The sequence below is a fragment of the Danio rerio genome, chromosome 10 (genome assembly GCF_052040795.2).
Source record: "Danio rerio strain M-AB ecotype USA chromosome 10, GRCz13ab, whole genome shotgun sequence".
In the NCBI taxonomy this organism is placed as follows: domain Eukaryota; kingdom Metazoa; phylum Chordata; class Actinopteri; order Cypriniformes; family Danionidae; genus Danio; species Danio rerio.
In genome coordinates, this window is record NC_141030.1 from 49,049,181 (window position 1) to 49,073,366 (window position 24,186).

General features: G+C 36.4%; 1 protein-coding gene across 2 annotated transcripts in view; it reads left to right on the forward strand.

Moving 5' to 3' along the window:
* Positions 1-17,352: 17,352 nt before the first annotated feature.
* The window catches only part of zmiz2 (zinc finger, MIZ-type containing 2), a 101,670-nt gene continuing 94,836 nt past the window's right edge, over positions 17,353-24,186 (forward strand). For both annotated transcript variants that reach the window (XM_087271305.1, XM_087271306.1), the window contains exon 1: positions 17,353-17,839. The gene's annotated coding sequence lies outside the window, so the exon portion shown is untranslated. The remainder of the gene's footprint in view (positions 17,840-24,186) is intronic.

Genomic DNA, 24,186 nt, shown 5'->3' on the forward strand with positions numbered 1-24,186 from the left:
GTCGTCATTTACTCTTCCTCCAGTTTGTTACAAACCTGTCTGACTTTCTTTTTGTCTGTTTAACACAAAATAGATATTTATAGGAACAACAAACGTTGTCATAATGTGTTGTTACTACTGAAGTCAATGGTTACCGGTTTTCAATAGTCAATAAATAGTGAGGAATATGTCATTTTTAAGTGAACTGTGCCTTTAAGATGATGGCTCATTCACCTCAAAGCAAGAAGGTCTCTGGTTTGAGTCTCAGCTGGGTCAGTTGGTGTTTCTGTGTGGAGTTTGCATGTTCTCCCCGTGTTGGTGTGGGTTTTCGGGTGCTCCGGTTTCCCCCACAGTCCAAACACATGCGCTATAGGGGAACTGATCAACTAAATTGTCCGGAGTGTGTGTGTGTGTGTGTGTGTGTGTGTGTGTGTGTGTGTGTGTGTGTGTAAATGAGTGTGTATAGATGTTTCACAGTAATAATTTACGGCTGGAAGGGCATCTGCTGTATAAAACATATATGCTGCATATATTGGTGATTCATTCCACTGTGGCAACCTCAAATTAATAAAAGGACTAAGCTGAAAATGAATGAATACACATTCGACACATTGGCTCAGTGGTTAGCACTGTGGCCTCACAGCAAAACATATGCTGCAGTAGTTGGCGGTTCATTCCGCTGTGGCGACCTCTGATAAATAAAGGGACTAAGCTGAAGGTAAATTAATGAATGAATAAATTATTGAATATTTAAAATGGTAAAAGAATAGAATTTCTGATAATCAGTGTTGGGTCAGATATGGAGATGCCCGATGCTGGGTCAGATATTTTCAATTCAGTTTAAATTAGCTCTTCACTTTTTAACCCCATGGTTGGGTTTATCCATTGTTTACCCATGAACTATTGAATCCATATTTTACCTACATTTTACTCAGTGTTCATGATTCTTCAGAAATCAGTTTAATATGATCATTTGATGATCAATAAATATTTATGATTATTATTATCAGTGTTGAATACTTGTGTGTCATGTGTTCATTCATTCATTTACTTTCAGTTTAGTCCCTTTATTAATCAGGGGTCACCACTGCAGAAAGAACCACTGAATATTCCAGCATATGCTTTACACAGCGGATGCCCTTCCAGTTGCAACCCAGTAATAGGAAACACCCATACACACTCATTCACACACACACACACACACACATACACTGCGGCCAGTTTAGTTGATCAGTTCCCCTATAGCGCATGTGTTTGGACTGTGGGGGAAACCGGAGCACCCGGAGGAAACCCACACCAACACGGGGAGAACATGCAAACTCCACACAGAAACACCAACTGACCCAGCCGGGACTTGAACCAGTGACCTTCTTGCTGTGATGTGATCATGCTACCCACTGTGCCACCGTGCCGCCTGTGTAATGTGTAATAAATGTTGATTGACAGATTCTCAGAAAGTTCAGGAGTGTAACAGGACCTCTAGAACATCATACACGTCTGTATTCTCACTGAGCTGCTGGCTTGTTTTTAACTCAGTGTTGGGTCAGTCTCAGTTCTGGCTACACTTTTTTAATTGCGTTTAAATGGTTGTCTATATTTTACCCAACGTTATTGTTTTTTTTTTTAAGTGTGTGTGAGTGTGAACCACAGAGCGCTCGTGAGTGTCAGCTCACACACTCTCTTCAGCTTTCTCTGATTTTCATCTAATTATGAGTGTGTGATGAAGAAGACAGACAGACACAACGTCCTCTTCAATCTCGCTGACATGGCTCGCAGTGTCTGTGTGAGTTATGACACATGCACACACACACGCACACACACATTTATTTATATATACATATATATATATATATATATATATATATATATATATATATATATACACACACTCACACACACACACACACACACATACAATCATGCACAAATATACACAAGAGCATACACACACACACTTATGTATATACACACACACACATGCAGAAAGATTTACACACACAGACACACATATACATACACTAATACACAAACACACACACACTCACAAACTCACTCAATTATACAAACACATGTAAACAAATACATTCACACAAACAAACACACACTCATTCAAACTCACTGTGTGTTTGTGTGTGTGTGTGTGTGTATGTATGTATGTCTCCATGCATGCATGTATGCACGCCTGTGTGTGTGTGTGGGGGGGGGTGTATCTATGTTTTTATATATGTGTGTGTGCGTGCGTGTTTGTGTATGAATGTATGTATGTGTGTGTCTGTAAATTTTTCTGCATGTGTGTGTGTGTGTGTGTGTGTGTGTATGTGTGTGTATATATTAAAAAGTGTGCGTGTGTGTGTGTGTTCGTGTGTGTGCGTGTATGCTTGTGTGTGTGTGTTTGTTTGTCTATTGTGTATGAGTGTATGTATATGTGTGTCTGTGTGTGTAAATTTTTCTGCATATGTGTGTGTTTGTGTGTGTGTGTGTGTGTGTGTGTGTGTGTGTGTGTGTGTGTGTGTATATATATATATATATATATATATGAAAGTTTGTGTGTATGTGTGTATGCTTGTGTGTATATTTATGCATGTGTGTGTGTGTGTGTGTGTGTGTGTGTGTGTGTGTGCGTGTGCATGTTTGTTTGTGTGTGTGTGTGTGCATGTGTGTGCGCGTGCGTGTGTGTTCAGGCAGTGCATGTTCTCAGTGTTCCTCCTCCTCCTGTGCTGCTGCTGTTATTGTGGGTCAGTCTCTGCTCTGGAATGTTCTCCTCAGTTCAGCAGAATCACTGCATTGGAATGCTGCTCGCGCCGCCAAACAACAGTGTTGACTTAAAGGGGCAGTTCACTCTGAAATCACCAATCCCTCATCATTTACCCACACTTTACACCTTACAAACCATCACGAGCTTCTCTCTTCTGTAAAACAACACAAGAAGATATTTTGAAGAATGCTGGAAACCTGTAACCATCGCCTTCCATTTGCCACAGAAGTCAATGGTTACCGGTTTTCAGCATTCTTCAAAATATGTTCTTTTGTGATCAACAGAAGAAAGAAACTCAGAAATGTTTATAACCGCTTGAGAGAGAGTAAAAAGTGAGTAAATATACATTTTTTAGTGAGCTGTTCCTTTAAAAGGCCAGAAATGGAGCCGGACTGGAGCTGTGTGCGCTCCTGCTGCCAACATCAAGCCGAAAATCAGCAGATCACAGACGCTGAGGGTTTCCTCTCTCCTCCAGCACTGTTTGTCTGCTCATTAAAGGGGCAGTTCACCCAAACATTACAGTTCTGTCATCATGTACGCGCTCCTTACTTGTTCCAAACCTGAGTTTCTTCCTTCTGATGAACACTAAAGAAGAAAGTCACACCACAGGACATATTTATAGGGTTAGTTCACACGGAAATGAGAAGTGACGCAGTATTCATCCTCCTTCAAGTGTTTTAAACCTTAATGAGTTTCTTCCTTCTATTTAGAAAAACAAAAGAAGATATTTTGAAGAATGGTGAAAACCGGTAACCATTGACTTCTATACTGGGAAAGAGATATACTATGAAAGTCAATAGTTACAGGTTTTCAGCATTCTTCAAAATATCTTCTTTAGTGTTCAACAGAAAAATATGATTGTTTATCATTTTCATTCATTCGCTTTCCTTCTGCACTGTTGCCTCACAGCAAGAAGGTCTCTAGTTCGAGTCCACTGCTGGGTCAGTTGCTTTTGTTCAGACTGAAAATGACGTGATCATATTTGCTCGTCATATTTCTGTGGTGCTTAAAAATACAGTTCACTTAGAAATATTGATGCAAAAATAAATGTCTTTTACTCTTTACTTCTTCCAAACCTGAAAGAATTTAGACAACCGGTAACCACTGACTTCCATTGTATTTGTTTGTTCTACAAAAGAAGTCAATGGTTACCGGTTTCCAACATTCTTCAAAATATCTTCTTTTGTGTTCAACAGAAAAAGAAACTCATAAAGTTGTAAAGCAAGTCAAATATGGCAGTAAAGTTTGCTGAAACACCTTCAATGATGCGGTGTGTCGAGTATTAGCAGGTAAACTAACCCATTAATGATATTCATTTGTTCTATTTTTATGGTGCTTAAAGGGTCAGTTCACACAAAAAATACAAATCCTGTCATCATTCACTCACTCTTCACTTGTTCCAAACTTTCCTGGGCTTCTTTCATCTGTTGAACACAAAAGAAGATATTTTGAAGTATGTTGAAAACCAGTAACCATTGACTTCCATGGTATTTGTTTTTCCTACTATGGAAGCCAGTGGTTACTGCTTTCTAAAATTCTTCAAATGATCTTCTTTTGTGTTCAGCAGATGAAAGCCCACAACAGAAGAACCCGCTCGATGTGCTGCAACAAACGCTTCTCTCTGCTATTTTTGTCTTGTTTCTAGTCTAAATATCAGCAAATTCCTCGATCAGGAAGCATTGTCTGGACAAGTCAAACATTTAGAGCTGATTTCAGAAAGAATGAGTCAACATCAAGAGAGTTTCATTAAAACAAGCAGAATGATCTGATGTCAAAAGGAAAACTAGACTATGTCACCTCCCCCATTGGCAGATTATTTTCATTCATTCATTTTTCTTCACCTTAGTCTCTTTATTCATCTGAGGTCGCCACAGCGGAATGAACCACCAACTAGTCCAGCATGTGTTTTACACAGCGGATGTCTTTATGCAGTGGGAGAGTAAACAGTGAGCTTTAGTGTGTGAACTGTCCCTTTAAATGTGGAGAGAGTAGCGGGTCAGACTGAAGCGCACGCAGGAGAATGCAGTGTGTGTGTGTGTGTGTGTGAGTGTGTGTGACATTGTTAAATGACTGCAGTAGATGGAGGAGGAGGAGGAGGAGGAGGCGGCGGTGACATCGATAGCAGAGAAAGATGAAAAAGCCAAAAGAATCTGAGCAGCTGTTTCCACGGCAACCAGAGCTGAGGAGCAGCAGTCTGACTCCATCCCACACACACACACACACACACACACACACACCGACCGCATGCAGCCACACACACACACAGAGAGAGAGACTGAGAGAGACTGAAGAACACACACACACTCAGAGAGAAAGACTGAAACACACACACACACACACACACACACACACACGTACAGAGAGAGAGAGAGACTAGAGAACACACACACACACAAACTGAGAGAGACTGGAGAATTCGTACACACACACACACACACACACACACACACACACACACATCATATTTGTTTGTAATATTATTGTGCTGAGGGCGACACGGTGTCTCAGTGGTGTTGCACTGTGGCCTCACAGCAAGGTCACTAGTTTGAGTCTCGGCTGGGTCAGCTGGTGTGTCTGTGTGGAGTTTGCATGTTCTCCCCGTGTTAGCGTGGGTTTCCTCTGGGCGCTCCGGTTTCCCCCACAGTCCAAACACATGCGCTATAGGGGAACTGATCAACTACACTGGCCATAGTGTATGAGTGTGTGTGTCTATGGGTGTTTCCCAGTGATGGGTTGCAGCTGGAAGGGCATCCACTGTGTAAAACATATACTGGAATAGTTGGAGGTTCATTCTGCTGTGGCGACCCCTGATGAATAAAGGACTAAGCTGAAGAAATATGAATGGATGAGTGATTGAGCTGCATAAAGGGGCAGTTCACCCAAAAATGTAAATTCTCTCCTTTTACTTGTTCCAACCCTTCATGAGTTTCTTTCTTTTTCACAAAAGAAGATATTTTGATGAATGTTGAAAACTGGTAACTATTGACTTCCATAGTATTTGTTTTCTCTGCTATAGAAGTCAATGGTTACCTGTTTCTAACATTCTTCAAAATATCTTCTTTAGTGTTCAGCAGATGAAAAGAGCTCATGAAGTTTAAATATGAGAGTAAAGTTTGCTTAAACACCTTCAATGATGATATAAATTGAATTTTAGCAGGTAAATTAACCCAATGATGATATTTGTCCTATTTTTGTGGTGCGTAAAGGGTCAGTTCACACAAAAAATAAACATTCTGTCATCATTCACTCACTCTTCACTTGTTCTAAACCAGGGATGTCAAAACTCGGTCCTGGAGGGCCGCTGTCCTGCATAGTTTAGCTCTATCTTCCCTCAATACACCTGCCTTGAAGTTTTTAGTATGCCTAGAAAGAGCTTGATTAGCTGCTTCAGGTGTGTTTAATTGGGGTTGGAACTAAAATATGCAGGACACCCCCGCTCTAAACCTTTATGAGTTATCTGTTGAACACTAAATAAGACAATTTGAAGAATGCTAAAAACCAGTAACCATTGACTTCCATAGTATTTGTTTTTTATTCTTTAACATTCTTCAAAATATTTTATTAGTGTTCAATGGAAAAAAAGGAACTCATAAAGGTCTAAAACAAGTCAAATATGACAGTAAAGTTTGCCGAAACACCTTCAATGATGCGGTGGGTCGAGTTTTAGCAGGTGAATTAACCCATTATTGATATTCATTTCTTATATTATTGTGCTGTTTAAAGGGTCAGTTCACACAAAAAATAAACATTCTGTCATCATTCACTCACTCTTCACTTGTTCCAAACCTTTATGAGCTTCTTTCATCTGTTAAACACTAAAGAAAATATTTTGAAAAATGCTGAAAACCGGTAACCATTGACCTCCATAGTATTTGTTTTTCCTACTATGGAAATCAATAGTTACTTGTTATTGTTCAACAGAAGTAAATAAATAAATAAATAAATGAACATAAAGGTTTAAAACACTTGAGGGAGAGTAAATAGCGAGTGTGTTTTTATTTTTGGGGTGAACTGACCCTTGTGGAGCCTGAGATGATCATTGTGAATGGTTACTCCTGATGTTTGACTTCCATAGTATTTGTCTTTTCAGTCTTCAGCATTCTTCAAAATATCTTCTTTAGTGTTCAACAGTAGAAAGAAACTCATCAAGTTGTAAAGCAAGTCAAATATGACAGTAAAGTTTGCTGAAACACCTTCAATGATGCGATGGGTCGAGTATTAGCAGGTAAACTAACCCATTAATGATATTCATTTGTTATATTATTGTGCTGTTTAAAGGGTCAGTTCACAAAAAAAAATACAAATCCTGTCATCATTCACTCACTCTTCACTTGTTCCATACCTTTATGAGCTTCTTTCATCTGTTAAACACTAAAGAAAATATTTTGAGGAATGCTGAAAACCGGTAACCATTGACCTCCATAGTATTTGTTTTTCCTACTATGGAAGTCAGTGATTACTTTATTGTTCAACATGAGAAGAAACTCGTAAAGGTTTAAAACACATGAGGGAGAGTAAATAGCGAGTGTATTTTTATTTTTGGGGTGAACTGACCCTTGTGGAGACTGAGATGATCATTGTGAATGGTTACTCCTGATGTTTGACTTCCATAGTATTTGTTTTTTCATTCTTCAACATTCTTCAAAATATCTTCTTTATTGTTTAACAGTAGAAAGAAACTCATGAAGGTTTAAATATGACAGTAAAGTTTGCTGAAACACCTTCAATGATGCGATGGGTCGAGTATTAGCAGGTAAACTAACCCATTAATGATATTCATTTGTTATATTTTTATGGTGCTTAAAGGGCCAGTTCACACAAAAAATACAAATCCTGTCATCATTCACTCACTCTTCACTTGTTCCAAACCTTTATGAGCTTCTTTTGGCTGTTGAAGACTAAAGAAGATATTTTGAAAAATGCTAAAAACCAGTAACCATTGACCTCCATAGTATTTGTTTTTCCTACTATGGAGAAGAAACTCCTTTAACACACTTGAAGGGGAGTAAATAGTGAGTGTATTTTTGTTTAGGGTGAACTGACCCTTTAAGGCTTATAGACACTCAGATGAGTATTGTGAATGGTTACTCCTGATGTTTGACTTCCATAGTATTTGTTTTGTCCTACTATAGAAGTCAATAGTTACCAGTAGTTCTAACATTTTTCAAAATATCTTCTTTAGTCTTCAGCAGCCGAAATAAAACTCATTAAGGTTTGAAATTACTCAAGGGAGAGTAAATGGTGTGTAAATGTCAATGTTTGCGTGAACTAACCCTTAAATAATGTCATATCGCTTCCAAAACTCCACAATAGCAGTGTTTCCTCATGAAAATGATCAGAGGTGGTGTGTTTCTCCTCCATTTGATCACGTCTCCTTTTCACCTACTCAGCTGACTGTCTTTCTGTTTCATTCATCTGTGTGCGGTGTGTGTGTGTGTGCGCATGTGTGTGTGTGTTTCTCCTTCAGCTCTGGGTTTTGGCGTTCAGTCATGCTCATCAAGACTGCAGATCTATTGTTCTTTCCTCAGCAGCTCCATGCAGTCCTCGCTCCCCCGCCTCCCTCCTTTCTCTCTGCTGGATGATTCCCATGATGTGTTCTTGCCATTGGCGTGGGCCGTACCATTCCTCCGCAGGGGTGAGTACAGTTAAACTCCTTCCCTCCATGGCTTTGTGTTTGATGCTGCTAAAGCATGACATGAAGGGATAGTTCACACAAAAATGACAGTTTACTCACTATTTATACACAAACATCCTTTGTTGGAGATATTTTGAAGAATGGTGGAAAGCGGTAACCATTGACTTGCATAGTAGGACAAGCTAATATTATGGGAGTCAATGGTTACTGGCTTTAAGCATTTTCAAAATGTTTTCTTTTGTGTTCAACAGAGGAAAGTAACTCTTAATGTTTATAAACACGTCAGTGAGAGCACATGTGATTAAGCTTTTATTTTGTAAGTGAACTGGCACTTTGATTGTTATTAAAGGGGCAGTTCACCCAAAAAAAATACATTTACTCGCTATTTAATCTGCAAAAAAGCTTTTCTTATTGAAGTTTTTATCTTGTTTCTACTTCAAATAATCTAAAATACTTAAATCAAGAAGCATTTTGCAGAGAATTCAATAATAATGTCTTGTTTGGGTCAAAATTAAGTGTGTTTCTCTGCAAAACTGCCAGTAAAGTAAGTAAAATAATCTTGTTCTCGCTTTGAAGTTATTATTTCCTTAATTTTACTCATTTTACCAAGTTATTATTTTGCTTTCTTCTCTTAAACAAAAAATGAGATATTCTGAGGAATTTTGGAAACCTGTAACCATTGACTTCCATAATAGAACATAGAGCAAATACTAGCCAATGGTTACAGGCTTCCAGCATTTTTCCAAATATCTTCTTTAGTGTTCAACAGAAGAAACTTTTGTTGTACGAGTGAGTAAATGATGAAAGAATTAAACATTTGAGTGAACTGTCCCTTTAAATATGGCTGAAGTGTGAATCTGACACCCCTGTGCTTCACGCACATGGTACAGTCCGTCTCCTCAGTGTAGTAAAGGGTCTGTATTATTGACTGAGTGTCTTAAGGGCAGAGTCCAGATCTGAACAGCACAGGAATAACAATTATATCACTGCATGAACAAGAAGAGCGCTCAATAAACACACGCAAGCAGATCATTGACAATGCTTTTTTAAAAACACCATCCTTGATGAAAAAATCGATCTATTTATGTAGTTTGAGGTTTGAGGAAATGAAGAAGGGTCACTGACGTTTAGCAGTTCTTTCACTGAGAATGAAACATTTTACTGAGCTGTTCCTCAAAGACACAGTTCACCCTAAAACATTATTTAATTAAAATCATTTACTTGTTATAAATCTTCAGGAGTTTCTGTCTTCTGGTACATAACAAAAGAAGGTATTTTGAAGAATGCTTGAAATCTGTAACCATTGACTTTCATAGTGTTTTTTTCCCTATTAAAGTCAATGGTTTTGGGTTTTTAGCATTCTTCAAAATATCTTCTTTTGTGATCAACAAATAAAGACCACTTGAGGGAGAGAAAATATTTTGGGTGAACTATCCCTTTAAATATGTCCTATGGTGACATAGCAAAAATTAATTGTTTTCATAGTATTTTTTTTCTACTATGGAAGTCAATGGTTACCGGTTTTTAGTTTTATTTTATATATTTTTTGGAAAACTATTTTTCGGTAACCATTGACTACTATTGTAGGGAAAAAAAATAATTCTATGGAAGTCAATGGTTACCGGTTTCCAACATTCTTCAAAATATCTTCTCATGTGTTCAACTGAATAAAGAAACTCATAAAGGTTTAAAACCACTTGAGGTTTGAACAACTTACATTTTAATTTTGTGTGAACTCTCCCTTTTAATATGTCCTATGGTGTGACGTAGCAAAAATGAAGAAAAACAATAACACAAATAACATGAGAGCGCTTTATCTTTATGTTTGGACACTTATCTTCATACAGTGCAATATATTTAAAGGGCCAGTTCACCCAATAATGACTATTTACTCAACTGTTAACTCTCCCTCTATCTGGTATGAGTTTCATCTGAACACACACAAAAAAAAAAACATATTTTGAAGAATGTTGAAATCCTTTAACTATTGACTTCCATAGTATTTTTTTATTTAAATTTTTTTTTGTCTACTATGGAAGTCAATGATTACCGGTTTTTAGCTTTCTTCAACATATGTTTTTTTTTAATTCTGTGAAACACAAAAGAAGATTTTTTGGAAAAATCGGTAACCATTGACTACTATAATAGGAAAAACGAATTCTATGGTAGTCAGTGGTTACCGGTTTCCAACATTCTTCAAAATATCTTTTTTTTTTGTTTTGTTAAACTGAATAAAGAAACTCATAAATGTTTGAAACCACTTAAATGTTAATTTTATTCTCCCTTTAAATATGTCCTATGGTGTGACAGCAAAAAGGAATTTTTTCCAGAGTATTTTTTTTTCTACTATGGAAGTCAATGGTTACTGGTTTTTAGTTTTCTTCAACATATGATGTTTTTTTTTTTTTTTTCTGTGAAACACAAAAGACGATTTTGGGGAAAAATCTGTAACCATTGACTATATTATGGTAGGAAAAACTAATTCTATAGAAGTCAATGGTTACCGGTTTTCAACATTCTTCAGAATATCTTCTTTTGAGTTAAACTGAATAAAGAAACTCATGAATGTTTGAAACCACTTAAATTTCAATTTAACTCTCCCTTTAAATATGTCCTATGGTGTGACGCAGCAAAAATGAAGAAAGAAGAATAATAAGCAAACAACATGAGAGCGGTTTATCATAATGTTTGGCCATTTATCTTCATATAGTGCAAAATATTTAAAGGGCCAGTTCACCCAAAAATGACAACAAACCTTTATGAGTTTCTTTCATCTGTTGAACACACAAAAGAAGATGTTTTTAAGAATGCTGAAAACCTGTAACCATTGACTTCCATAGAATTTGAATTTATACTTGATTTATATGGAAGTCGATGGTTACAGGTTTTTAGTTTTCTTCAACACATCATCTTTTTTTATTCTGTTTAACACAAAAAGAATTTCTGTAACCATTGACAACTATAGTAGGAGAAACTAATTCTATGGAAGTTAATGGTTACCGGCTTTCAGCATTTTTCAAAACATCTTCTTTTATGTTTACCTAAATAAAGAAGCATTTCTGCAGTGAACTAATATGAATGTTTGTGATGAGAGTGAAAGTGCAGATCATGAGTGTATAATGAAGGATCAGCATCTGTCTCCTCATGACCTGCAGCTGAATCAGGCTTTAACCTGACACCGAACGCTGCGTTGCCAGATTGCAGTACATCTGTTTCACAGCTAACACACACACTCTGATGCTGCTGCTGCTGGATATTCAGAAATCGTTGAGGAAATCAGACGTGTTTGAGGGATTTCTGTCCAGTGTCCGTCAGATATAAACACTCAACGGCTCATACATGATTTAAAGACGCAGCTGGAAGGGCATCCGCTGTGTAAAACATACGCTGGATAAGTTAGTGGTTCATTCCGCTGTGTAGACCCCAGATTAATAAAGGGACTAAGCCGAAAAGAAAATGAATGAATAAATGAACATACACTCACATACCCAATACTGGGTCAAGTAAATAAACTGAATGTTGGGTTAAAGTACACTTAAACATTGTTGAGTATCTGAATGATAATTTTTAACCCAATGGTTGGGTTTGTTCACATTTAACCCACAAATGAGTTAAAACAACCCAGCATTTATTTAGTGTTCAGAGTCACACCATCCTTCAAATATCATTACATGCTAATTTAAATCCATATAAGTTGTAATAATATATATATATATATTGGGTTAAACACAAACACACTCAATGTTGGGTTAATTACATTTAAACAACATCAATTCTGGGAATTTAATTACAATTTAACTGATAGTTTTTAACCCAACTGTTGGTTTTGTCTATATTTGACCCAAAATAACGCAATAATATTAAGCAACTAAGGGCAGCATGGTCGCGCAGTTGGTAGCGCTGTCACCTCACAGCAAGATGGTCGCTGCTGGGTCAGTAAGTGTTTCTGTGTGGAGTTTGCATGCTCTCCCCGTGTTGGTGTGGGTTTCCCCCACAGTCCAAACACATGCGCTATAGGGGAACTGATCAACTAAACTGACCCTAGTGTATGAGTGTGTGTGTGTGAATTAGTGTGTATGGGTGTTTCTCAGTCATGGGTTGCAGCTGGAAGGGCATCCGCTGTGTAAAACATATGCTGGATAAGTTGGTGGTTCATTCCTCTGTGGCGATCCGAGATTAATAAAGGGACTAAGCTGAAAAGAAAGTGAATGAATTATGCAACTAATATAATGTATTTGACATTCACTCAATATATACTCAACACTGGGTCAAATACCCTAACCCTCACTCAATGTTGGGTTATTTAGATTAGATTACAATGTTTAATCCCACATTAGATTATGCTAGCCCAGCATTGTTTAAAGAGTATTATACAGTATTAAACACTCATTATAATGCATGATCATTAGTAATGTTGGGATCAGTTGTGCTGCTTCATATTTCTGATATATTTGATCTTTCAGGATTCAGAGATGAACTCAACTATCTTTGTTTGGAGCAGAGCCTTTAAGCGTAACATTATAAATGCCTTCAGTTTTCTCATTTGATTAATTTAACGCAGCATTAATGAATAACAGTGTTAATTAAAAGAATAATAATCTCACTGACACCTCACCTCTGAACGGTGTAGTGTTTTACAGTCCTCTAACTGTAAATTACTCACTTTTTAATCATTTTTCAAAAAGAAAAACATGAAGGAAACCCAGCAGGTGTGAAACTGCAGTGGCTTGTCAGTGGAATAATAGCATTAACAGCGGCTGCCTGCCAAGCGCTTCTGACTGAGCATTTATATAGCGCTGCCACTGGGCACCATGTTGGCTCAAAGGCCTTCAGTCCTCACTGTAAATCCTTTTGATGAATGTAACAATATGATCCTCTGGAGCCAAAATGGTGGACAACCTCTTATCATGTTTACTGTTTAATCATCAATCAACACATTTTATTCTCATGATATTATGCTAACTAAATCAAAAATTAACACCTTTTTTGAGAATGTTTGGAGCTTATTTTTTATAGTTTGACAGAGAGAGTGAATGATTATTTTTATTTATGAGTTTTAGTTTTTGTTTGTCAAATGTGTGTTTTATGGTGTAAACTGCAGATGATGATAATTACAATTTTAAAAATAAAAATGTTGTCATGTGGAGCATTTGTTCATAACATAACCAAAATTCTCCTGTTTTCAGACATGTCTTTTATTTTAGACAACGCAATGTTTACCTAAATATTCCTAATATTAACTTTCCTTCAGCTTAGTCCCTTTATTTATCAGAGGTCACCACAGCGGAATGAACTGCCAACTATTCCAGCATATGTTTTACACAGCGGATGCCCTTCCAGCTGCAACCCAGTACTGGGAAACACCCATACACACTCATTTTCTCACACACACACACGATTAAATATATCACAGTTTCCACAGAAATATGAAGCAGCACAACTGATCCCAACATAATGATCATAAATGCATAATGAGTGTATAATACAGTATAACACACTCCACAAAAGTAATTTAAATTGAACAAAAATAACCCATCATTGAGTGAGGGTTAGGGTATTTGACCCAATGTTGAGTATATAGTGAGTGCATGTAAAACACATTATACTTGTTGCATGCACTTTTTTTTCGGCTCAGTCCATTTATTAATCAGGGTTCGCCACAGCGGAATGAACCACCAACTTATCCAGTATATGTTTTACACAGCGGATGCCCTTCCAGCTGCAACCCATCACTGGGAAACACCCATACATATTCATTCACACACACACACACACACACTCATACACTACGGCCAATTTAGTTGATCAGTTCCCCTATAGCGCATGTGTTTGGACTGTGGGGGAAACCGGAGCATCCGGAGGAAACCCAAACCAACACGGGGAGAACATGCAAACTCCACACAGAAACACCAACTGACCCAGCCGGGACTCAAACCAGAGAACTTCTTGCTGTGAGGCCACAGTGCAACACCACTGACACCACCGTGTCACCCTATATTACTAATATATAATATTAATTAACTAAATAAAGTTTGATATTTTGGTGAAATAACCCTTGAAATTTTAAGATCTAAACAATATTGAATTTTTATTTATTTTGGAAAACAGAAATGATAATAAACTAAATGGCAACAAAGTGGCTCAGTGGTGTTGCACTGTGGCCTCACAGCAAGGTTGCTGGTTTGAGTTGCTGCTGGGTCAGTTGGTGATTCTGTGTGGAGTTTGCATGTTCTCCCCGTGTTGGTGTGGGTTTCCTCCGGGTGCTCCGGTTTCCCTCACAGTCCAAACACATGCACTATAGGGGAACTGATCAACTAAATTATCCATAGTGTATGTGTGTTTGTGAATGAGTGTGTATGGGTGTTTCCCAGTGATGGGTTGCAGCTGAAAGGGCATGCCCTGTGTAAAAACATATGCTTGATAAGTTGGTGGTTCATTCCGCTGTGGCAGCCCCTAAAGGGACTAAACCTGAAGGAAAATGAGGAAAAAATATAAAATAAATCGCTAATCCAAATGTCAAACTCAAAAAGAGAATGGACATTTTAAAAGTAAATGCTTTTAAATATGAAAAAGTACAATAACAATACAAAAATCACAAAAGATGATGATATATTTGTGATGTAAAAATTGTTTGTTTATTTTTTGATCAATTAAATGTATTGTAAATGACTATTTAACATCAATAAAGGAGGCTTATATATATATATATATATATATTTATGAAGAGTTCAGATGCAAAAACCTCTAAGTGCCATCTGAAATAAACATTTTTCTCAGCCTCCTTTGTTTATGTTGAGATATTTTGCTTTAAAGACCTGGAAAAGGACTTATTCTTTGACATAAAAGTAATATCACAGAACACACAGAAGCCTGATTGACATGCTCATTTTAGAGGAAACTTTCAGATGGCACAATAATGAATATTTTACATTACTGGGAGAGTTCAGGATTGAGGTAGACATTGATAAAATACAAATTAATGGGTAATATGAATAATACTCTGTATAATGACTGTTTTTACATTACTGTGAGGGTCTAGAAGGGATACAGCTGCGGATACTTACACCAATATGGCATAAATGTTGTGTGACTGCACAACAATAATGGATATTTTACATTAGAGGATTGGAATTGGGGTAGACATTCATAAAATACAATTTAATATGTAATCTAATAAATAATACTTACTTTAATTACTGTATTTATATTACAGTGATGGTTGGGGTATAGGCTTAGCGTTATTAAAATACTATTCATGTAAAATTTAATGAAAAATATGAATAATTCTTGTTACTTCTGACCGTGGCTGTATAGGAACAATAATTTATATATATGAAGAGTTCAGATGCAAAAACCTGTAAATGCCATCTGAAAGTTTCCTCTAAAATGAGCATGTTAATTAGGCTTCTGTGTGTTCAGTAATATTACTTTTATGTCAAGGAATAAGTCTTTTTCCAGGTCTTTAAAGCAAAATATCTCAACATAAACAAAGGAGGCTGAGGAAAATGCTCATTTTAGAGGAAACTTTCAGATGGCATTTACAGGTGTTTGCATCTGAACTCTTCATATATATAAATTATTGTTCCTATACAGCCACGGTCAGAAGTAACAAGAAATATTCATAATATTCATTAAATTTTACATTAATTAGTATTTTAATAACGCCGACTATTCCCAGAGATGGGTTGTGGCTGGAAGGGCATCCGCTGCGTAAAAACTTGCTGGATAAGTTGGCAGTTCATTCCGCTGTGGCGTCCCCGGATTAATAAAGGGACTAAGCCGACTAGAAAATGAATGATTGAATAACGCCGACCCTATACCCCAACAATCACAGTAATACGGTAATTAAAGTAAGTATTATTTATAAGATTACCTATTAAATTGTATTTTATGAATGTTCCAATCCCAATCCTCACAGTAATGTAAAATATCCATTATTGTTGTACAGTCACACAACATTTCTGCCATATTAATGTGAATATCCACAGCTGTATCTCATCTAGACCCGCACAGTAATGTAAAAACAGTAATTATACAGAGTATTATTCATATTATATATTAGATTACCCATTAAATTGTATTTTATCAACGCCTACCCCAACCCTGAACTCTCCCAGTAATATCAAATATTCATGATTGTTGTACAGTCTCACAAATATGATGCTATATTAATGTGAATATCCACAGCTGTATCTCATCTAGACCCTCACAGTAATGTAAAAACAGTAATTATACAGAGTATTATTCATATTATTTATTAAATTAACTATTAAATAGTTTTTTTATTCACACCTACCTTAACCCTAAACCCAATCCTCACAGTAATATTCATTACAGAGTAAAAATATTCATTATTGTTGTTTAGTATCTTAAAAATTATCAATATTGATGTGAGTATCTGCAGCTGTATCCCTTCTAGACCCTCACGGTAATGTAGAAACAGTAATTATACATACATGTTATTTATATTATTTATTAGATTACCCATTAAACTGTATTTTATTAATGTCTACCGCAACCCTCCCAGTAATGTAAAATATTCATTATTGTTGTATAGTGTCACAAATATGATGCTATATTGATGTGAGTGTCCGCAGCTGTATCTCATCTAGACCCTCACAGTAATGTAAAAACAGTAATTATACAGAGTATTATTCATATTATTTATTAGATTACCCATTAAATTCTATTTTATTAACGTCTACCCAAACCCCAACCCTTTCAGAGATGTAAAATATTTATTTTTATTGTTGTACATTCACAAAAATTGTGCTATATTGATGCGAGTATCCGCAGCTGTATCTCTTCTAGACTTTAACCTGTGTGTGTATTGTTAATCTAGCACAGCACAATCGTCGCCCTCCCCCTTCTTCTTCGCTCGATCTCTCGGCGCTCCGTTACTCCGGCCTCGCGTTCGGGAAGTCAGTCAGCTGGGGAGGGCGACGACAAAAAGAGAGAAAGAAAGAGAGAAAGAGCGAACGACAGAACGAAAGAAAGCGAGCAAGAAAGAGAAAAACGGCCCCTCTTTCTTCCGACAGAGCAGCTCCTCCATCCCATGATCTCATGAATAAATTATAGCGACTCATTGTGCAACAGAGGGAGGAATGCGGTGGAGCTGAGCAGCAGAACAACCGCGACTTTCAGGATTTACACAAAAACACCGCATTAAAACACGCTCATGCTGGACGATCGAGAGCCAAGGCCGATTATACCGATACATCCGGATACATTGGCGGATGATATGATCCAATTTGAGCGGTTTTAACGTCTTCGCGCGGTTTCCGATTTCTGAGGTAACCGAGAAAAGAAGCGCACGGCACGTTTTTATCTACGGTAACCCCGCGAGGATTGAAGCAGATCTCGATCGCTCATTTCTGATCCATATTTCGAGGGGATTTTCCTGCCGAGGAAGGCCGAAAGCGGACTCCCATCCAGCCGGACACATCAACCTCGGGCAGCCGGAGTGGAAGGTGAGGTGCTCGGCGGAGCTGCGTGTGCGCGCCCGCTGTAATCTCCGCTTCTCTTTATCCCTCTGCAATGTGTTTTTATACGTGATTTTGATGTTTAACGTTACCTAACACGCCATATGTTTGATCCCCGACATCATTTGGTGATTTAGATAGTCCTTTGCTGCTTTTCTTCGCTAAAGCCAAATCAATAATAATGTTATAAACATACATATAACGTTACTGTGTGTAATGGACTATAGATGTACTACAGAGAAATATTATCCTGATACACCGTTTAGTGAGCGTGTATTGTACATTTGAGTGCTTTTAAAATGACTGCATTGCTTAATGCATGCTCTTTTACACTGTGGTTGTTTTCTGAAATATGTGTGAATATCTCAGTTGGAGCTGCTCACTCTCAGTCTTTCTCAATGCTAGCATGATTATAATCTAATGAGAGTGAGATGTATTGCATTAAACAGCAGCAGCAGCGTAGATTTTATTGCATCAACTGTTTGTTAAAAGCATTTCAGTCTTTCAGGGTATTTGTGAACCTATTTGTTGTGAATGCTAGACCCATTGCACATTGGTAGTGGTGGTATCATCATCATCATCAGGGTGTTAGATATGTGATCTAATGCATGTTTTTCTTTCTTCATTGGGATCTGAGATGAAACCCAGTTGCTCCACATACACCGGCCAGCATGGGAGGGGGGTTTTGCCTTGCGCATCACAATACCTTTTGCATTAGCATCATGATAGAGCGCTCCACCCAGATGCTTTACATATTGGCAGCACCTACAGGCAGGTTGGTGGAGGCGTTGAGGCCGGTCACACACAGCAGGTGAGGTGGACAGATGGAGAAGGTGGTGCACAAACCTCACTCTCTCTCTCTCTGTGTGTGTGTGTGTTTGTGGGTCACAGACCAGGTAGCCGACAAATACCCCTCTGCCCATCCCCAGGGGTCACAGCATGGCCACAGATTGCAGATTTTTGTATTTTTGGGCCTCATTTGCATGAGGTGTCTCATTCTGACACAGCGCCGGTGATAGATCACTCAATTATGATAAGGACCTCCACCATCTGGACTAACAGCATCAGGACTCTGACGTTGGTTGGGTTTTTATAGAAGTGATGACATCATTAGTTATCGTCATTACTAGGGCTGGAAAGAACTGCTTGTTTGTCTGTGATTTACACGTTATGCATGTACGTTTAGTCATTCAGAGTGACTTACAACCGAGTCACAATTGAATTGCAATTGACAAGATGACTTGTATATTTAAAATGAATTCATAATTTTAAATTTTTGGGATTATTAGGGAGTATCTCCATTTAATAAACAAATGATGAGCATAGATGAATGCAATTGAACAACAATACAAATGAGCCCTGTTTTGCAGGTTTCTATGCAATCGAAAAGTATTGAGGCACATAAATTAAATAATCATACACTCAAAAGATGACGTTTGTCTGAACTACTTATTTAAAATGAGCTAAAACGGGGGCTGAACAATAATGATATATATTTATTTATCAGTTGTTTATGCTTTCAGATTTATTAAAGTATCCCAACAATGACTGAAGCCTTAAAAATGAGAGGGTCTGTTAAATAGCGTAATTTATTTTCAGTGGCCGATTATTTTTTTTGCAGCCAAAAATTCTGTGCGTCTGTAATATTATAACACTTCTAGATTCCCATTTTTGTACATTTCTGCTTTGTGATTGGCTTTTAATTCAGCATAGAGTAAAAAGATTCAGAGCCTGTCGGTGCAATAGCCTAGTGGTTAGCGCACCAACATATGGTGCAATAGCACGTCAGGGCGTCGCGAGTTCGAATCCCTGCTCGAGGACATTTCCCTACCCTACCCCCTCTCTCTCTCCCACTGCGCTTCCTGTCTCAATACTGTGCTATCTAATAAAGGCAAAAAGGCCAAAAATAAATCTTAAAAAAACAACAACAAAAAAAGATTCAGAGGTTATCATTGTTATCTACATAAATGTTGTCCTAATTTGATATAATACCGTTTATCGGCTCAGCCCTACCTAAATTGACACAATTGTTGATATTTTTTTTTTGGTACAATTTAATTGTTTTATGCTCAAACCGCTTAAATTTGCAAAAAACGAATAGGTTAACCTAATTATATATAATATACAAATGACGAGCATGGATGAAAAGAAATGAACAATAATACAAATGAGCCCTGTTTTGTGCTTTTCTGTGCAATGCGAAAGTATTGATGTACAGAAATGAAATAATCATACACTCAAAAGATGACGTTTGTTCAAACTACTTAAGTAAAATGAGCTGAAACTAGGGCTGGGTGATATGGCAAAAATACTATCTCGATTAATTCTTTAACATAATGAAATATATTTCGACATCAGTTGTTTACGCTTTCAGATTTATTAGAGTATCCCAACAATGACTGAAGCCACAAAAATGAGAGGGTCTGTTAAATAGCGTAACCTATTTTCGGTGGCCGATTATTGTTTGCAGCCAAAAATTTAATGCATCTGCAATATCAACAACACACTTCTAGATTCCCATTGTTGCACATTTCTGTTGTGTGATTGGCTTTTAGATCAATATAGAGTAAAAAAATCCAGAGTTTATCATCATCAACATAAATGTTATCGCAAATATACCGTTTATCGGCTCAGCCCTAGCTGAAATGACACAATTCTTGATTTTTTATATTTTTTGGGACGCTTGAATTGTTTTATGTTCAATCCACTTAAATTTGTAAAAACTAAACGGTTAACTTAATTCCATTAATTATACAAATGACGAGCATGGATAAATGCAGTTGAACAACAATACAAATGAACCCTGTTTTGCAGTTTTCTATGTAACCTAAAAGTATTGATGTACAGAAATTAAATAATCATACACTTAAAAGTGGACGTTTGCTGTTTGTTTGTTCAAATTGCTTATTTAAAATCAGCTGAAACTAGGGCTGGACGATATGACAAATATGCAATCTTGATTAATTCTTTTTCCATATTGAACAATAACAATATGTATTTCGATATCAGTTATTAATGCTTTCAGATTTAAAAGAGTATGCCAATAATTACACAAAAATGAGAGGGTCTAAATAGCATAACCTATTTTTGGTGGTCGATATAATTTTTTTAGTGCATCTGCAATATCAATAACACACTTCTAGATTCCCATTGTTGCACATTTCCACTGTGTTTTAGATCAGTATAGAGTAAAAAACTCCAGAGCTTTTTATTTTCAACATAAATTTTATCATCATTTAACATAATATAGTTTGTGGGCTCAGCCCTAGCTGAAACAACACAATTCTTAATTTTTTTTGGGACAATTTAATTATTTTATGTTCAATCCACTTAAATTTGTAAAAACGATTAGGTTAACTTCCATATAATATACAAATGACGAGCATAGATGAATGCAAATTGATTACAAGTAGTGCTTTTCTATACAATCGAAAAGTATTGAGCTAAAGAAATTAAATAATCATTTAAACTACTTATTTAAAATGAGCTGAAACAACAAAGTTCTTTTTTTGAAAGCTTAATTATGTTCGATCTGCTTATATTTGTAAAAACAAATAAATCGACTTAATTCCATCATGTTGTCCCACTGCAAATCAGTTGGGTTGAACCCAGCATATTTTACAATGAATGTAAAATAACACTATAAATAAATACAAGTTTACAGCCAACTTAAGTTAGCTTGAAATCTCACACATTCACAGGTTTTAATAAGGCATCTTCAACTCTGTTAGTGTTAAACTTTGCGATGAATCTACAAATCACATTCTGAATTATGATGGCTGGTTATTATAATCCAAACTCGACATCATGCGATGTTACAGATTAGCACGTTTCAGTATTGATGTTGAAGAGCTAATCTTCATAATTATTTAAAGTTCCTGTGAAGCGCTTTGAAATGTGCATATTTTTATTTGATGTTTGTTGTAATCTCAATTGAAACCCATTGAGAGGGCGGGGTATATAGTAGCTCCTCCCCTTTTTAAAAGGCAGCCAATCATGTCTGGTTATTATCACAGCTCTGCTAGTGAGAGTGGTTGAGCTCAAGTGCATCAAATGAAAAACCAATGAGAAGAAGAGGGTGGGGCATGTCAGACACTAGAGAGCATTTGATTGGTCAGAAGATTTGTAAGAAACCGAAGTGTATGGCGACGTCAAAAAAAGCATTGATCCATTTAGTTGTGACAAACTTCAAGATTTGGATGTTTATATCAGGCTTTTATCTTCTAGATGCAAATAGGATCATTGTTTTGTAGCACACTGGATTATAGATATTCTTAAGGGCTAACATGCCGAGACTAGTATTTATAAAACGTTATTTTAATTCCACTGGACCTTTAACTCATGTGCTGTGTGTGTCGAGGAAATGTTTACTAAAAGCACTTGTGGTCGGGAGGGAGATGGTCAATAATTGATGGTATTGTCGAGTCAAGCTCCGCCGCTGAAGATGAGTGTCGTGGCTTTGTGTCGCCGCTCTCTGGGGATTCAGGACTAAGCTTAATATTATTAAATGTGCTCAGAGTATGAACAGAGCTTCGGCAGTGTTATTGGGTCATATTTGTTGACAAAAGCGTTCAGATTGAAGCTGCAGATTGAAACTGGATGAATAAAAGCAGTAAAATGAAATTTTTTCAATTTATATTATTATTATGATAAAAGTCTTGTAGAACTTGTAAATAAATCTAAAGTTTAATCTTTAAATGATAGCAAGGCTTTTAATTATTATTTCTTTTTTAGCATTTTTTACTAATCCTATAAACATGTGTTAATATCCTTCAACTCAATGCATTTTTGTGTTGTCGATACAGGATTTCGATACCAATCAGTACTGACATTTTAAAGACGTAAAAAAATTGAGCACATTTTTACACAGGGCCAATTTGTGTTCACTTTCTCAACAGAAATGATTGTGATTGGCCGTGACGATCATCAGTTCACCATGTGAACATGATGGCAAATCAGCGCTGTTTAAGAATGTGCTCAACAGCGCTCAATTGTTTTTAAAACTTCAGTTTTGGTATTAAACTCCAGTGTTGTGATCACATATAACCTAATTGTATATAAAAATTGTGACAACAATACATAACTAATACTGTAAAATGAAATTGTTGGTATTTTTCTTTTTACGTTTTTGCATGTTATGGTGAAATTTTACAATATTATATGTTTTTTAGCTGTTAAAATGAATGTAATTATTATAAATATTATGATACTTTTTTTGTTTATATTTATTGTTATTACTAATACTAATAAATAAAACCACACTAGATAAAATAATTTATATTTTGTAGTCACAATTGAAATGTGAAATAGTTTGATGCATTTAAAGGAACAGTTCATCAAAAATATATTTTATTATCAATTAATCACACTCAAGTGGTGCTATATTTTTACATGTTTAGTTTTTCTTTCATCCATGAAAAGGATATTCTGAAGAATGTTGGAAAAATGCAGCCATTGACATTGAAATAGGAGCAGAAATACTCTGGAAGTCAATGGCTGTTTTTCCCACATTCTTCAGTATATCTTTCTTTGTGTTCAACAGAAACTTAAACAGGTTTAGAACACGAGAGTAAATGATGACAGAAGTTTATTTTTGGCTGAACTAGCTCTTCAAATAATAAGTTATAAAAGCTGCATCACCCCATTAATGCTTTTCTCTTTTGCAAATATGAATGTGAGCATCAGGATCATCATGTGGATCAAGTCTTCTCTTAAATCAGGCTCTGTTTGTTAGTGTACTGGCATACTTTTTTGTTATTTTGATGCACAAAAGTGTGTAATCAGCAATGCATCTGGTGCACTTTTCATTTGATATTTCTAGCAGACTTCTCTCTCTGAATTCTTCAATCAAATAATGAGTTTATTTCACCATTAAGCCATCTACACTGGGATTTTCCATAAATTTATAGTATTTTCCCCATCAAATCTCCATCCACATGAAAATGCACTGTGATTTAATATTATATAGAAGATTAAACTAACCAATATATGTGCTGAAGCCTCTGTTCTTAATCATTACATTTACAGAACAATATCGAGATAGTGTTAAGTACTATAAAACAGTAATGAGAAGCAGATGATCTTATTTTATTTATCCCTACAAAAGCCTAGTCGACACATTATGTGATAAAATACCCACACTACTTGCACACAGTAATGTGTATTAGTGCATCTTGCTTATTGCATATTAATTCTGTAATATAATTTCAGCATTTTTTTTATCTGCACCGTTAAGCTTGGCTTCATACATTCTTAAAATGATAGACTTGCATCTGACAAATGCAGAGCACCCAATAGCTGCATCAATTTATAATTTCCCCCATAAATAAACCTTG